This window comes from Saimiri boliviensis, chromosome 11, assembly GCF_048565385.1.
Source record: "Saimiri boliviensis isolate mSaiBol1 chromosome 11, mSaiBol1.pri, whole genome shotgun sequence".
NCBI lineage: Eukaryota > Metazoa > Chordata > Mammalia > Primates > Cebidae > Saimiri > Saimiri boliviensis.
In genome coordinates this window covers 91,152,945-91,171,085 of record NC_133459.1, presented here as the reverse complement: position 1 = coordinate 91,171,085, position 18,141 = coordinate 91,152,945, and the positions used below count along the sequence as shown (strand labels likewise).

Sequence of the window (18,141 nt, the reverse complement as noted above, 5' to 3'; positions counted from 1 at the left end):
ACGAAACTATTCCAAAAAATGAGGGGAAGAATTCCTCTCTAACCCATTCTTTGAAACCACTATCATTCTGACACCAAAATCTGGCAAAGCCACGAAAACAACAAAAAAATAAAGCTATAGGTCAATATCCATAGTAAATACAGATGAAAAAAAAAAAAAAACAAACAAACTTCAAGCAAATACTAGCAAACTAAATCCAGCAGCACATCAGAATGTTAATTCACCATAATCAAGTGGGCTTTATTTCTGGCACGCAACATTGGTTGAACATATGCAAATCAATAAATGTGAGTCAAACACATAAACAGAATTAAAATAAACCATACAAGCAACTCAATAAATGCAGAAAAAACACTTGATAAAATCCAAAATCTCTTCATGATAAAAACTCTCAACTAAGTGTAAGAGAGACATATCTCAAATAATAAGAGCCATCGCTGAAAAACCCACATCCAACTAACTAAATGGGGGAAAGATATAGCATTCCCACTAAGAACTGGATTTAAAAAGGGTTTCCACTCTTAGCACTCCTATTCAGCATAATACCAGAAACAGAGCAAAATTAGGCAAGGGAAAGAAATAGACATTCAAATAGAAAAACAGGAAGTCGAATGATCTGTCTTCTCTGACGACGTAATTCTGTACCTAGAAAAACCTAAAAACTTTGTCAAAAAACCCCTAGACCTGATAAATAACTTCAGCAAAGTTTCAGGATACAAAATCAATGTACAAAAATCAATAACAGCATCTCTATACATCAGTAACATTCAAAATGAGAGCCAAATCAAGAACATGATTGCATTACCATAACAAAAACAAACAAACAAAAAACTCCTAGAAATATATCTAACCAAAGTCAAGAAGGTGAAAGATCTCTACAAAGAACTGCAAAACACTGTTGAAGGAAATGAAAAAACATTTTATGCTCATGGATTGAACAAAATCAATATTGCTAAAATGTCCATATTGTTTAAAGCAATGAATTCATTCACAAGTATTTCTGTTAAATTACAAATAGCATTTTCTTTTACAGAATTAGAAAAAAGTACTCTAAAATTTATATGAAACCAGAAAGAGCCCAAATAGCCAAAGCAATCTTAAGCAGAAAGAGCAAAAATGAAGGAATCATATTACCTGAGTTCAAGGTATACTATAAGTCTACAGTAATTAAAACATCATGGTACTAGTACAAAAATAAACTCATAGACCATGGAATGGAATAGAGAACCCAGAAATAAAACCAAATACCTACAGTCAACTGATCTTGGACAAAGTTGACAAAAATAAATAATTGGGAAATAATCCTCTGTGCAATAAATGCTACTGGAAAAACTGGCTAACTATATCCAGAAGAATATGCCTCCAAGAATATACCTATAACAATATACAACAATTAACACAAGATGACTTCGAACTATGAGAATCCTGGAAAAAAAGCCTTGGAAATACTCTTCTCAATAATAGTCTTGGCAAATAATTTATGGCTAAGTCTTAAAAGCAATTGCAACAATAACAAAAAATTATGTGATTATTAATAACCTACAGGATCCAAGAAAATATTTGCAAAAAATAATCCAACAGTGGTCTAATAGTCACAATTCATAAGAAGTGTAAACAGATCAATGACAGCAAAAAAAAGCAAACAACCCCAATAAAAAGTGAGTAAAGGATATGAACAGACATTTCTTAAAAGAAAACATACCATGTGGCCAGCAAACATGAAAAACTGTTCATCATCACCAAACATCAGAGAAATGCAAATCAAAACCACAAGGAGACACCATCTCATACCAATCAGAATGGCTATTAAAAAGTTAAAAAATAACACATGCTCTTGAGGTTGCATAGAAAAGGGAACACTTATACACTGTTGGAGTAAAGTAATTTGGTTCAGCCCCAGTGGAAAGCAGTTTGGTGATTTCTCAAAGAACTGAAAGTATGACTAGTTTTCAACCCAAAAATCCCACTACTGGATATATACTCAAAAGATGATAAGCCATTATATTTAAAACAAAAACACCTACATTTGTATATTTTTCACAACACTACTCACAGTGGCAGAGACATGGGATCAGCCTAAGTTCCTGTTAATGGTGGATTTGATTTTTAAAAATGTGGTACGTATATACCATGAAATAATATGCAGTAATAGGAAAGAGATTAATACAAGTTCAGATGCATAGTATGCAGTCATTTATTAGGCAAATACACCTATTTTCATTTCATTCAGGAAAGAAGATTCAAACCATTTTATATCCACCCAGATACTACAGTAATATTAATTTACAGTTTTGCCCCAGGCCTATGTGAACGCTCCTGCCTTCTGTCATAATATAATTCAAAGTGCTTTAGACTCTCTGAAATACCCATGGAATATTATATTAATTCTTTACATCAATGACATCATGTTAATTAAGCCTGATAAACATGAGGTGGCTAGCTTGCTAGAGACTTTGGGCAAGCTACATGTACTCCATAAGGTAGCAGATACACCTTTTAAGATGAAAGACTGCAACTTCTATATGTGTTTAGTGATCCATGAAGCAGAACATGCCAAGTCATTTCCTCCAGTGTAAAAAATACATTGCTGTACCTTGCATTACCTACTACAGAGGAACCATAAGGCCTATAAACCTCTCTGCATTTGGAGCGAATGCATTCTACAGCTAGGAATACTGCTACTGCCCATTTTCTTTGTGATATACGTCCCTGCCAGATTTAAGTAGGGCTGAAAATTCCAGTTTACTGTGTATTATATGATTTCTAAGGAACAGCCTCTGCTATATTACAGGTCTTTCACAGAGACAGATGATTCACTTTGTGTTATTAAATGCCTGGGCAATTAGGAATACTCCTTTAGGAGGTTAGTTATTTTTAACCTACAAAATAATAAAGATAGATTGGCAGAGCATTAGTCCATCATAATGTCAAAATGGTATATATAGTATTGAGTCCAAACCAGACCAGAATGTATGTATCTCAGTCCTCTCTAAAACTCACTATAGTACCAAAAAAGTGCTGTGAGGTGAGAATATATACAGATCTTTGGGCTGTGCTTGATGGCTTGGACTTCTTGTCAGGTTCTGAAATGAGAAGAATATCTAAGACAAAGATGTCTAAACGTGAATCATGTAAATGAGCACAAAACATAGGATTAAGAATTGTGGGCCAGGCACGGTGGCTCAAGCCTGTAATCCCAGAACTTTGGAAGGCCGAGGTGGGTGGATCACGAGGTCAAGAGATCGAGACCATCCTGGTCAACATGGTGACACCCCATCTCTACTAAAAATACAAAAAATTATCTGGGCATGGTGGCGCATGCCTATAATCCCGGCTCAAATGATCCTCCTGCCTTGGCCTCCCAAACTGTTGGAATTATGGGCGTGGTCACCCACACCTGGCCAGAAGCTTCTTGTTTACTTGGCAGATTTTGTTTTTTTCTCTGTTTCTCTTCTGTGTTATATTCTGCTGCCTCTCAACCTCTTAATATAAATTTTCTCCTATGACAATTTAGAATTGTTTACTTACTTGTTTAATTATTTCCTCTGTTTCTCTGGGAAATTCTGCATTCTCTTTGATAACATTTGCCTGGCAAGTGGTTTTTAAACCTGAGAGGGGAGATGCCAGCCTGTGTTTAGTAAGTATGCTATTGGCAAATGCCTCCAGCAGGCAAGTGACTGTGGCACACTCCTGCAGTGCATTGAAGCATCCCCATCTAGGGCTAGCAGTTCGTAAAAGCAGCTGTCATCCTTTACCCCTGTGTGGAGCTCCCTAACCCATTTTTCTTTTGGCCCTGAAATGAAGATTACCAACAAACTTATTGTTTGGTGGCACAGTTTCAAAAATATTATATTCAGAAATTTCTGTTTTGTATATTTTAATTAAAGGCTATATAAAATGAATACATTTTATTTTTTGAGTAGATAATACAGTCATATGATTTGAACTTAAAAAGATACAGAAAGGAATATGGAAAATATTAATCTTCTCACTATGTCTTCCAGCCTAGTTCTCCTCTGAGACAGCTGATGCTACCAGTTAGTTTCTTGTGTATCCTTCAAGAGTATTTTTATGCATAGATCAACAAACAAATGACATATATTACATATTAAGATGAATGATACGTGTCTTGTATTTCCCAAGCCCATTTAGTACAGTGGAAAGACTATAAGGATTTGAAAAGACTTGGATTCAGTCCTCAGAACATCAGCTCTGCCATTTATTGGTTGAGTAACCTTGGACAGTTTGCTTTGCCTCTGTGAGCCTTTAATTTCTTTATGCGGTTAATAATACCTAGCTTGTCAGTGTTGAGTATGATGTAGTACGGTTCCTTCTTTGGTATGTTTTAAATGTGTCATGCACAGTTGCTACTATTGTAATTTTTTGCAGGACCATGCTCTTTGTTCTGTGTGAGCTGGAGGGGCAAAATCTTGCTCTAAAAAAAAGAAGGGATTGAATTGACTTCTTTACTGTAATAAGTGACTAATGCTGTCTTATGTGTGCAAAGGAACCATGAGCCAAGGGAGACAGAAATAGCATTTGAAAAGGAATAGAACATTTTCTGCTCATCAGGTATTGGATACAGACTGTTCCAGATCTGGGGCTGTCACACTTGGCTGGTGGAGCACTGATAAACCTTAGCCCTTCACTTGTGCAGGTAGGAAGTCATTAACACTGAGGAGCTTTTCCTGTTTAACAGCTCAGTTAACTCTGGCCCCTCAGTGTTGCCTGATGCTTTGGACTCAGATGGGAAGCTTCACTTGGTCAGCCTTGGTTTCCTGTTGTTCTGTTCCCAGTGTGATACTAATCTTTCAATAGCAGTTAGCTTTTTTCTTCTTGGGTTTTTGCATAATGCTTGATGTGCTAGGTGGAAGAGTACCATGGTTTCAGAACCATCCCATTTGGTTTCATAAGGCAGATGAGTGTTAGGCTTTTTATTTTTTTATTTTTTTATTTTTTTTTTGAGAAAGAGTCTCTGTCCCCCAGGCTGGAGTGCAGTAGCCCGGTCTCGGCTCACTGCAACCTCTGCCTCCCAGGTTTAAGCGATTCTTCTGCCTCAGCCTCCAGAGTAGCTGGGAGTACAGCTACTGCTACACCATGCCCAGCCAATGATTTATCTTTAGTAAACAAATTACATTTACTATCTTCTCTCTGAAGGAACTTGGTATTTAGAAGAAAAGATTTAATTGGAAGACCACAGGTGTTGTGCCACCATGCGCAGCTAATTGTAGATTTAGTAGAGATGGGGTTTCACCATGTTTTGCCAGGCTATTCGCAAACTCCTGACCTCGTGATCCACCTGACTTAGCGTCCCAAAGTGCTGGGATTACAGGCATGAGCCACCATGCCAGGCCAGGCTTTAGTTCATGGTTATTTGGCCTTACCCTTTCTGATGAGATTTGCAGGGCTTTGAGTTTGAAGTTCATATAGTCCCTTAATGGGTGAACCAGAAAGATGTTCTGTCTTGCAACAGGTAGATATCAGAATAAAGAGATCTGATAGTATGGGTTATTATTTAAACTAAGAAAATTTTTGTAAACTCACTGTGAAAGATTCTATGTCAGATGTTGTTTTAAGCAGTTGGTTCTGAGTTCCAAATATATGTTTATCCAGATTGTTGGGAGTAGTCCTATTAATGATTTATCTTTTTTTTTTTTTTTTTTTTTTTTTTTTTTTTTTTTTTTGAGACGGAGTTTCACTCTTGTTACCCAGGCTGGAGTGCAATGGCACGATCTCGGCTCACCACAACCTTTACATCCCGGGTTCAAGTGATTCTCCTGCCTTAGTCTCCTGAGTAGCTAGAACTACAGGCGTGTGCCACCACTCCCAGCTAATTTTTGTATTTTTACTAGAGATGGGGTTTCACCATGTTGGTCAGGATGGTCTTGATCTCTTGATCTCATGATCCGCCTGCCTCGGCCTCCCAAAGTTCTGGGATTACAGATGTGAACCACCATGCCCAGCCAATGATTTATCTTTAGTAAACAAATTACATTTACTATCTTCTCTCTGAAGAAACTTGGTGTTTAGAAGAAAAGATTTAATTGGAAGACCACTGAAGGTAGAAATGTTCACTCATTTGAATGTGTGAACTCTTCTTTTTTTTCTGAGACAGAATCTCTGTCGCCCAGGCTGGAGTACAGTGGTGTGATCTTGGCTCACTGCCTCTTGGGTTCAAGTGATTCTCCTGCCTCAGCCTCCCAAGTAGCTGGAATTACATGTGCACACCACTATGCCTGGCTAACTTTTGTATTTTTAGTGGAGACACAGTTTCACCATGTTGGCCAGGCTGGTCTCAAACCCCTGGCTTCAAGTAATCTGCCTCAAGTAACTCCCTTGGTTCCCAAATAGCTGTGATTATAGGCATGAGCCACCAGGCCCGGCCTGAATGTGTGAACTTCTAAATTGTATGTCAGATTTTATTTATTAGGAAGTGTGACGTATAGAATTTCGTATGGCTAAGACATGCAGAAGGTATCATTAAAAAATTTAAAGACATAAGATACCCATAGTTTCTCTACCCTTTTGAAGGAAAGCATCAAAAATAAAAAACAAAAGTGAAACTGACTTTTACAACAGTTTAGTTCATAGAGATAGAGCAAATAAATAGGCACAATGAAAGAAAAGAGTAGAGTCAACTAAATTTGAATGCACTTTAAATACTTATTAAAAAATAATGTGTGGCTGGGGATGTTGGCTCATGCCTATAATCCCAGCACTTTGGGAGGCCAAGCAAGCAGATCTCAGGAGTTTGAGACCAGCCTGGCCAACATGGTGAAACGAAACTCTGTCTCTACTGAAAATACAAAAAATTAGCTGGACTTGATGGCTCATGCCTATAGTTCCAGTCACACAGGAGGCTGAGGCAGGAGAATCTCTTGAACCCAGGAGGCAGAGGTTGCAGTGAGCTGAGATCACGCCACTGCACTCCAGTCTGGATGACAGAATGAGAGTCTGTCCCCCCCCAAAAAAAAAGAAGAAGAAAGAAAGAAAAATGTGAATCAGGTCTGATTGGAATCACTACTTGTGCTGCCTTCCTGTTTGTATTGTTCAGCTGCTGTAAGAATGATCCAGGCTGCCGCCGGGTGAGGTGACTCAAATGCCTGTAATCCTAGCACTTTGGGAGGCTGAGGTGGGAGGATTCCTTGAGACCAGCGTGGGTAACATAGTGAGAGCCTGTCTTTATTTAAAAAAAAAAAAAAAAAAAAAAAACGGATGATCTAGGTGGGTCGGGATGACTCATGTCTGTAATCTCAGCACATTGGGAAGCTGAGGTAGGAGGATCTCTTGAGCGCAGGAGTTTGAGACCAGCCTGGGCAACATAGGGAAACCTCATCGCTACAGAAAAATTTAAAAATTAGCCAGGTGTGATGGTGCACACTGCAGTCTTAGCTACTCGGGAGGCTTAGGTGGTAGGATTGCTTGAGCCTAGGAGGTCCAGGCTGCAGTGAGCTGTGATCACACCACTGCACTCCACCCTGGGTAACCGTGAGACCCTGTCTCAAAAAAGAAAAAAGAAAGAGAGACAGGATTTTGCTCTTGCCCAGGCATAGCTCTTGCTATGATCATGCAGTGGCATCATAGCAAAGTGTAACCGTGACATACTGGGCTCAAAGGATTCTCTTGCCTCAGCCTCCCTAGTAGCTGGTACTACAGGTGTGTGCCACCACGTCTGGCTACTTTTCAAAAGTTTTGTAGAGATAGGGTGGGATCACAGGCTTGAACCACACCTGACCTCATTTTATTATTATTATTATTATTATTTGAGTTGGAGTCTCGCTCTGTCACCCAGGCTGGAGTGCAGTGGTATGATCTCAGCTCATTGCAACCTCCACCTCCCAGGTTCAAGCAGTTCTCCTGCTTCAGCCTTCAGAGTAACTGGGATTATAGGCACTGTCACTACGCCTGGGTAATTTTTGTATTTTTAGTAGAGATGGGATTTTGCCATGTTGGCCAGGCTGGTCTAGAACTCCTGACTTCAGGTGATCTGCCCACCTTGGCCCCCCAAAATGCTGGGATTATAGGCATGAGCCACCATGTTCAGCCCTCATCTTTTTAAATATATACATTTTATTTAATTTTTGAGTAGATTATGCGTGGACATGGTTTAAAATTTTAAAGATTACTTATAGTTTATCTTCCTGTGCTGTTTCCCGTTCATTTTCTTTCTTAAAAAAAATTTTTTTTATAGAGACAAGGTCTTGCTTTGTTGTCTAGGCTGGTCTGGAACTCCTGGTCTCAAGTGATCCTCCTGCCTCAGCCTCCCAAAGTGTTGGGGTTACCCGTGTGAGCCATTACACCCAGCCCAGTTCATTTTCTCTCCCCAGAGGTGATCAATGTTAGCAGTTTTTTGTGTATCATACAAATATTTATATGCATATATAAATTCCTATAATACTTTTTGCTTATGAATTATCATATTGTTTCATATACTAAATACTTAGATATATACAGTATGGTTTCTGAATTTTATTCTCTTCTTTAACGTTCCTTTGTTTTGTTTTGTTTTGTTCTGTGCTTGTAAAATGGTCTGGCTGTGTCACCCAGGCTGGGGTGCGATGGTATGATATCAGCTCACTGCATCCTCTGCCTTCCAGGCTTAAGTGATCCTCCCACTTATGGGGCTATAGGTATGTGCCATCATGCCAGGCTAGTTTTTGTATTTTTTGTAGAAATGGGGTTTTGTCATGTTGCTCAGGCTGGTCTCAAACTCCCGAGCTCAAGCAGTTCACCCACCTCAGCCTCCCAAAGTGCTGGGATTATGGATGTGGGCCACCACGCCTGGCCTAAAATTCCTGTCTTCGTGCATCAGGTTGCTATGCATCTTTAGGCTTGTGTTAGGTATGTCTTTCTGTGCAATGTTGCATAGTGTTGGTAATAGCCAACCTGCTGGCCTTTTCATCTTTAATAGAAAAAAAAAAATGCGGGCCCTATGGGTGATGGATTTTACACAGTGCATTTTCAGCATCTGTTGAGGTTATATACATTTTTCCTTTATTATCTGGTAACATAAAAATTACTTTGATAGATCTCCTGATGTTAAACCAAATCTTTGCATTCCTAGGAGAAGCCTATAATGTGAGAGTTATCTATTGTGAAGGTTTATGGTTCTTTTTTTTTTTTTTTTTTTGAGGCAATCTGGCTCTCTCGCCCAAGCTGGAGTGCAGTGGTGCAATCTTGGCTCACAGTAACCTCTGCCTCCTAGGTTCAAGTGATTCTTCCGTCTCATTCTCCCCAGGAGCTGGGATTACAGGCAGGCACCACTACGTCTGGCTAATTTTTGTATTTTTAGTAGAGACAGGGTTTGTCACATTGGCCAGGCTGGTCTTGAACGCCTGACCTCCGGTAATCCACCCACCTTGGCCTCCCAAAGTGTTGGGATTACAGGCGTGAGCCACCATGCCTAGCATTTTTTTTTTTTTTTTTTTTTTTTTTTTTTTTAGGGAATAACTTTAAAAAGTTTGATTTATTTGACAACTTCTCTTGCATGTGTTTAAATCTCCATTTTTTTAATTTTCAGTAATCACTAGTATTTCTGTATTTTTGAGATGGAGTTTCACTTCGTCGCCCAGGCTGGAGTGCAATGGCGCGATCTCAGCTCACTGCAACCTCTGCCTCCTGGGTTCAAGCAGTTCTTTTGCCTCAGCCTTCTGAGTAGTTGAGATTACAGGTGCCCTACTACCATACCCGGATAATTTTTGTATTTTTAGGAGAGATAGGGTTTCACCATGTTGGTCAGTCTGGTCTTGATCTCCTGACCTCAGGTGATCCGCCCACCTTGGCCTCCCAAAGTGCTAGGATTACAGATAATGAGCCACTGTGCCAGGCCTGCAATCGCTAGTATTTTTAAAAGTAAATTTTTAAAGTTCCTTGGTTTTTCATCTTTTGTCTGCCCTCTAAATGTTCATATTCTTGAGACTTCAATATTTAATTCATTCATTTATCATAGATACTTATTAAGTGCTTTGTGCCACATACAGTGCTAGGAACTAGGTGAATAAAATAGATGTGATCCCTGTCTTCAGGGAACTTACCTCCCTATTGCTAGAATTTTTTTCCTTTCAGTCTGACTTCGTCACTGCTTATAGTCATTTTTGAGGTGGGAGAGGGGAACCAAACTCATCATCTCACCCCTTTGCTTAAAGATCTCTATTGACTCTTATGTTTATAGGATCATGTCTGGAATTTGGAGTGCAGAACACAAGGGCCTTCCCAGTCTGGTTCAGTCTTCCAATCACACATCTCCCACCCTTCATATACATTGCACACACTAGCTATGTGATTGATATCCCCAATAAGCCCTGCTCTTTCATGACTCTCATTTGACACATTTTGTTTTCTCTGACCAGAATATTTTCTCTCCCTGACAAATTCCTACTGATCCTTTAAGGCACTCCTAAAAGTTTTTTTTATATCCATGGAGAGTTTGAATCCCGTAGTATTCTGCTCATAGATCTGTCTTGAATTTATTATATTGTATGGTAAAGACCTATTTATATGTCTGTCTCCATGATTAAATGATCGTAAACTGCTTGGACTAGAGTCTTTATGTCTCTATGTGTGTCTTCTCACTTGACCTTAGCCAAAAAGCCAAGAAGTGATCTATGTCGTGTCTTCTCAACAACTGCTGTACTGATTAGCACAGAATGGGGGGCCCTCAGCAAATATTTGTTGTGAATGTTTGACTGACTATAAAGCTGGATGCCTGAAAGAGCTGTACCATTCTCTTGCCTTGAAGGGGTTACTACTGCTGCTAGTCATGGAAGGTCTCTGAACTAAAACAATATATACTGGCCTAATCCTTATTTCTCCCCTTCCCTTAAGTTTTTCTTTAAATTTGTATATGCGTGTATGTGTATGCAGTGGTTGTGGGGATATATAATTATAAGACTGTGTATTAGTATGTTTCCATTGGCTTTGATTTTTAAATCATTAAAAACATGGTATATCATTAAAAACAGCTGTATAGGATGGTGGGATTATGACTGAACTTTTACTTTTTTGCACATTTTTGTTATTACATTGTTTTATAATATAAAATCAGAAAAGGTACTTAAAACTTTTTTTCCCCAAATGCAGTAAGATCCTATTTAAGAAAGCATTATCATTTTTAAAATCACATTTTAAGAAAAGGCAATATTTTTCTGATAAGTGGAAAATATTTGAGATAAATCAGTAAATATTAACTCAAAGGCATTGGATTTGTTTCCTTTTTTGGTGCATTAGCAAAGTGCTTATGGAAAAATTGTAGTTTGAGTTTGAAAATTCATCACACGTCTTGCTGCCTTATAGCAAACCAGTGTGTCTTTGCTCAGATTCTGTCTCCTGGCAGATTGATATGATCTGAAGGGCTCAATAGATATAAAAAGACAGTAATTCATAATGAAGGAGAGAGGGGAAACAGGCATGAGAGGACGGTAGTTCATTAGTGCATCCATCACTGAAATAATGGGGAAGTGGTATATTTGCTGAAATACAAATGTATCTTCAAATTTGGTAAAAGCCAGACATTGTGTCTTATGGTGAATTACTTTCCTTATTTAGGTCCTCATTGCAGGATCACTGACTGTATTTTTTCATGGTGTTTGTTCTGCACGCAGTTGTTTCTTTATTGTAATGAGACCTCTCCGTAGTTAGTTTGTGCTGTTAAAAGGGGAGCTTGTGCTTAGAATGGCAGTGTTCATCTCTGAAGCTACCAGAGTAGTCTGAAAGTAGGGACAAAAAGATTTAGAAATGGGAACTGAAGTCTAAATACTTCTGGCCTCAGCTTTTTCTTTATAGCCACGGAGCCCTGAATGAAGAGAAATTTGTTCTTTAAAGAGTGTTTTCAGCTGAATGCTTAATTTCTTCTCTCTCTCTCTTTCTCTCTTTCTTTCTTTTTCTTCCTGCTCTTGTCACCCACACTGGAGTGCAATGGCGTGATCTCAGCTCACTGCAACCTCTGCCTGCTGGGTTCAAGCGATTCTCCCGCATCAGCCTCCCGAGTAGCGGGGATACTGAGGCTGAGGCAGGTGGATTGCTTGAGCCCAGGAGTTTGAGATCACCTTGGGCTACATGGTGAAACCTCGTGTCTTCTACCAAATGCAGAAGTTAGCCAGGCATGGTGATGAATGTGTGTAGTCTCTGCTACTTGGGAGGCTGAGGCAGGAGGAGCCATTGAGCCCAGGAGGTTGAGGCTGCAGCAAGCCATGATAGTGCCACTCCACTCCATCCTCAATGACAGTGCAGGACCCTGTCTCAAAAAAAGCAAAACAAAACAAAACAAATCTTACCCTTACCTGAAAAGCTGGTTAAGGAGGGTTGTAAGTGGTAATGTTAGTTTCTCCATGTATCAGTTTATACCTTATCTCAAAGGAAGACCAGAGCTGTTTGAACTCCAGCTCTTCCTTAGCTGCCAGGTGTTAACAACATATGTTTCATAAGCATAGACAGATTCAAACCACTGACCTGGAGTTGAAATACTTTTTAAGCTGTGACTCATCTTTTGTCCATTGGGGTCAGTCAGCACAAAGATTATTTGCTCTTTTGATCTGTTAAATTCTTAATAGTTTTGCTACTCTCAAATTCCAAAGGCAAAACCATTTTCTGATTCTTTTGCTGTGTCCAGTTGGATTGTGGTATGAAAGCAGCAGCTGAGACTGCTGTACCACACTGTGCACCAGGCAGTAATCCTTCGAAGGCCGGGCCACTTTTCTTTTATTTCCTTTTTTCTTTTCTTTTATTTTCTTTCTTTCTTTTTTTTTTTTTTTTTTTTTTTTTTTTTGAGACAGTTTCGCTCTTGTTTCCCAGGCTGCAGTGAAGTGACATGATTTTGGCTTACTGCAACCTCTACCTCTTGGTTTCAAGCCATTCTCCTGCCTCAGCCTCCCAAGCAGCTGAGATTACTGGCATGTGCTGTGACATTGGGCTCGTTTTGTATTTTTAGTCGAGATTCAGTTTTACCACTTTGGTCAGGCTAGTCTAGAACTCCTGACCTCAAGTGATCCTCCCACTTTGGCCTCCCAAAATGCTGGGATTACAGGCATGAGCCACTGCACCTGGCCATTTGGCTACTTTTCTATATATATTTTGTCTTTACCTGCTCCCTGTAGTAAACTGTGTTCAGACTTCCTTGGGGGAAGGAATGATAGTTTTTACTTGCTTGTTTTTTGACTCCATAAATATGTTCTTTTCTTACTAATTATTCTTTCTTTCTTTGTTAAACAGGCTACCAAGCAGTTTCTCGAAGAGATTGACAAGTGGACAGTTCAGTACAATGTCTCCCCCTGTCTTGGAATGTGGCTGTCAAGTTCCTCGTGGCCAGGAAGTTTGATGCGCTCCGTGCCATAGAATTGTTCCACTCATACAAAGTATGTTGCTTGGGGTGGACCAGACCTGTGGCAGTCAGCCAGAGTGTTGCTGTTCTCTCTGTCGTGCTCGACACGCACATTGGTTCTCTAAGTGTCCTCTCCACTCCCATAAAAAATGGATCCATATCCAGGAGCCCCTGTGAGAGCTGAAGCTGGGCAAGGCAGCTGCTGGAAGGCACTACTTTTGGACCTAAGTTTTGGTTATAGACCAGGATGCCAATTCTAATGATGGAGACTGAGGAAGTAGCCTGACAGCATCCTGGTGGTGGGAGAGGGCTTCACCCTTCCTAGAATTTTAATCCTAGCTCTTTTCATTGGCCTCTGGCCACATGAAAATCTGTTGGTTTTCAGGATGTCCAGGGCTTTTAGAAACTTGCCATTCCAATGAATGCTGAGGTTAGTGGGCAGTTCAGGAAGGGAAGTTTTAATCCTGGAAAAGAAGAGCAACTATGTATTAGCTAGGTCCATTATCTTAAAGTATCTTTAGCTAGGTCCATTATCTTAAAGTATCTTTAAGTAGGTGCATCCAGATTTTACTTTTCTTTTTATTTTTGTTTTTTGAGGGGGCATGGAATTTGATTTTGTGCTTATGTTTGCTTTCTCAGTTAGTAGTGTCTTTTTATTTTTTTATTTTTAGATGTTGTCTCACTCTGTTGCTAGGCTGGAGTTCAGTGACATGTTCTTGGCTCACTGCAACCTCCACCTCCTGGGTTCAAGTGATTTTCCTGGCTCAGCCTCCTGAGTAGCTGGGATTACAGGAAACTGCCACCACACCCAGTTATTTTTTGTATTTTAAGTAGAGATGCAGTTTCACCATGTTGGCCAGGATGGTCTTGATCTCCTGACCTTGTGGTCCACCAGCCTCAGCCTCCCAAAGTGCTGGGATTACAGGCATCTGCCACCACACCCAGCTAATTTTTGTATTTTAGGTAGAGGTGGAGTTTCACCATGTTGGCCAGGATGGTCTTGATCTCCTGAACTTGTAATCTACCAAGCTCAGCCTCCCAAAGTGCTGGGATTACAGGTGTAAGCCACCATGCTTGGCCAGTAGTGTCTTTGATAAAACACTCTACGGCATGTTACTTTGGGGTCAGAATCCTCCTAAAGAGATACAAAATCTCCTTAAATTAAAAAAAGCAATGAGATAACAAGCACTAGGATTAGCCAAACTGAAGCTCAGTTACTTCTATCCTGTGGACCAGCTCATTCATATTCACTCATTTACTCAACAGCTATTTATTTCATACTTACTATCTTCCAGGTGCAGAGATTAGTATTTAGAAAGAGATAATAGGTCGGGACGTGGTGGCTCACACCTGTAATCCCAGCACTTTGGGAGGCCACAGCAGGAGGATCACTTGAGGTCAGGAGTTCAAGACCAGCCTGGCCAAAATGCCAAAACCCTGTCTCTACTAAAAATACAAAAATTAGCTGGGCCTGGTGGTACCTGTATTCCTAGCCACTTGGGAAGCTAAGGAGGGAGAATCACTTGAACCCAGGAGGTGGAGGTTGTAGTGAGGCAAGATCACACCACTATACCCCAGCCTCGGCAACAGAGTTCTTTGGGTTTTTTTTTTTTTTTTTTTTTTTTTTTTTGAGATGGAGTCTAGCTTTGTTGCCAGGCTGGAATGTGGTGGCATGATCTCAGCTCACTGCAACTGTGCATACCACCACCCTCAGCTATTTTTAGTAGAGATGGGATTTCACTGCATTGGCCAGGTTGGTCTCGAACTCCTGAGCTTGTGATCCACCCACCTCGGCCTCCCAAAGTGCTTGGATTACAAGTGTGAGCCACTGCACCCAGCCGAGATTCTGTTTAAAAAATAAAAAGAAGGCCGGGCGCGGTGGCTCAATCCTGTAATCCCAGAACTTTGGGAAGCCGAGGCGGGTGGATCACGAGGTCAAGAGATTGAGACCATCCTGCTCAACGTGGTGAAACCCCGTCTCTACTAAAAATACAAAAAATTAGCTGGGCATGGTGGTGCATGCCTGTAATCCCAGCTACTCAGGAGGCTGAGGCAGGAGAATTGCCTGAATCCAGGAGGCGGAGGTTGTGGTGAGCCGAGATCGTGCCATTGCACTCCAGCCTGGGTAACAAGAGCGAAACTCCGTCTCAAAATAAATAAATAAATAAATAAAAATAAATAAATAAAAAATAAAAAGAAAATAAGCAGAATAGTCAATAATTATATAAATGTTATGATAAGGCAGCATTGGGTTCTGTGGAATCACTTTTCTTTTTTTGAGACAGAATCTTGCTCTGTCACCCAGACACGAATAGAGTGACATGATCTCAGCTCACTGCAAATTTCCATCTCCAGAGCTCAACTGATCCTCCTGCCTCACCTTGGCCTCCTGAGTAGCTGGGACCACAGGCACACACCACCACACACAGCTAATTTTTTGTTTTAGTAGAGATAGGCTTTCACTATGTTGCACAGGCTGATCTTGAACTCCTGATCTCAAGTGATCTGCCCACCTCGGCCTCCTAAAGTACTGGGATTATAGGCGTGAGCCACCGTGCCTAGCCTAAAAGATTTAAAACAAGCAGTTGATAAAAGAGGACAAACCACAATAATATTTTTTTTTTTGTTATCATGGAATACAAAGGTAGAGAATGTCTCCAGAAAAAGGAAATGTAAGTGGTGAATCTTGTCATTTAAAAGGAGGACTGGAGGCTGAGCACAATGACTCACGCCTGTAATCCCAGCACTTTGGGGGGCCAAGGCAGGTGAACTGCTTCAGCCCAGGAGTTCAAGACCAGCCTAGGCAACATGGTGAAAGCCTGTCACTACTAAAAACACAAAAATTGGCCAGGCATGGTGGCATGGCACATGTAATCCCAGCTACTCAGGAGGCTGAGGCAAGAGAATCTCTTGGAGGTGGTGGTTGCAGTGAGCCGAGATCATACCACTGCACTCCAGCCTTGGCAATAGTGTGAGACTTGGTGCCAATAAAAAAATTTTTGAGAAAGAAAGGAATACTGAAATGTCCAGCAAATTCAACGACTTGAAGATCCTGGTTACTATAGCAGGAGCTTTCAGTGTAGCAGTTGAGTTGGGAGGAAACCAGAATGCAATGGACTGAGTATGAGGGAAATGGGGATGAGTAAAAAATCTGGCCATCAAGGCTGGGCACAGGGGCTCATGCCTGTAACCCCAGCACTTTGGGAGGCTGAGGTGAGCGGATCACCTTAGATCAGGAGTTTGAGACCACCCTGGCCAATATGGCGAAACCCTGTCTCTACTAAAAATACAAAAATTAGCCAGGCGTGGTGGCATGCACCTGTTATCCCAGCTACTTGGGAGACTGAGGCAGGAGAATCTCTTGAACCCGAGAGGAGGGTGTTGCAGTGAGCCGAGATTATGCCACTGCACTCCAGCTTGAGCAATAGAGTAAGACTCCAGCTCAAAAAAATAAAAATAAAAAATAAAGAATAAAGATAAAAATCTGGCCATCAAGCTGGGCATGGTAGTGCACACCTGTAAGCCCCGATGTTCAAGAGGCTGAGGCAGGAGGCTTGCTTCAAGCCAGGAGTTTGAGACCAGCCTGGGCAACATATGAGACCCTGTCTCTTATTAGAAAGAGAGACAGAAAGACAGAAAGACTGACAGAAAGGAAGGAAGGGAAGAAGGGAGGAAGTAGGGGAGGAGGTGGAGGAGGAGGAAGAGGGGGAGGGAGGGAGGGAGGGAAAAAAAGGAAGGGAAAGAGGGAGGGAGGGAGGGAGGGAAGAAAGAAACAAGAAAAGAAAGAAAGATGGATTTGGCCATCAGAGTGTGGAAAATGAAGTCATCGTAGCTGTTGTTGGAGGCTATATCAGGTGGAGAGAGGGTCCTATTTAAACATAGGAGAGGCCTAAACCTAGAAGATGTGTGAGGATGAATGCATCCAGACATTTTTGAGGTTCATATTTTAGTTTCCTGGTACCATGTCAGTGCCGCTGTGTGTTTAAGGACCTTGATCCTGAACCTAATGTAACATACTGGTTACTCTTCAGGGTTAGGATTCTTACAGATTCAGAGAAAAATACCCTACCTGATGGGCTGATAAAGTAGCTTCTGACAGGAATTCTGAAAATGTTTGGCTGGGTTGGAAGCAGGTTACAAGGAAATTCATAATTCATATAGGTGACTTTATTATTCATTTAGCTGAATTCTTTTTTTTTTTAAATTTGAGATGGAGTCTCATTCTGTTGCCCATACTAGAGTGCAGTGGTGCTATCTCAGCTCAGTGCAACCTCCACCTCCCAGGTTCAAGCGATTCTCCTGCCTCAGCCTCCCAAGTAGCTGGGATTACAGGTGTGCACCACCATGCCAGGCTAATTTTTAGTAGAGACAGGGTTTCACCATGTTGCCCAGTGATCTCAAACCCCTGACCTTAGGTGATCTGCCCATCTCGGCTTCCCAGAGTGCTGGGATTACAAGCATGAGCCACCACACCTGTCCCATTTAGTTGAATTCTAATTCAGTTAAATGAAGCAGAATTAGTTATGAAATTAATTATGAAATTTATTTAGATATGAAATTTATGATTCATTCATTGATAACCACCTTGCCTCTCAGATTTGGTGGTTACATGGAGCTGTCCTGGATATACAGTATTTTCATATTACTACATTCTTCTGTGCTTCCTTTTTAGGCAGATCAAAGGAAGGAAGGCATTGTGAAGCTGAAACCTCACGAGAAACCTCTTCATTCTGACATCCTCGGTGGAAAATTCACCGTCTTAGTGAGTCTTTAGGGACACACCTTGTAGGGCCTCATTATTGCCTTTTTTTTTTTTTAACTGGTGT

At 40.8% G+C, this 18,141-nt stretch overlaps 1 long non-coding RNA gene across 1 annotated transcript in view; it reads left to right on the top strand.

Annotated features, from left to right (window-relative positions):
- LOC141580305 (uncharacterized) overlaps positions 1 to 18,141 on the top strand; it is a 36,916-nt gene that overhangs the window by 17,916 nt on the left and 859 nt on the right. The window contains exons 2-3 of the long non-coding RNA XR_012512499.1: positions 13,207 to 13,349; positions 17,988 to 18,077. This is a non-coding gene — a long non-coding RNA (uncharacterized LOC141580305). The remainder of the gene's footprint in view (positions 1 to 13,206; positions 13,350 to 17,987; positions 18,078 to 18,141) is intronic.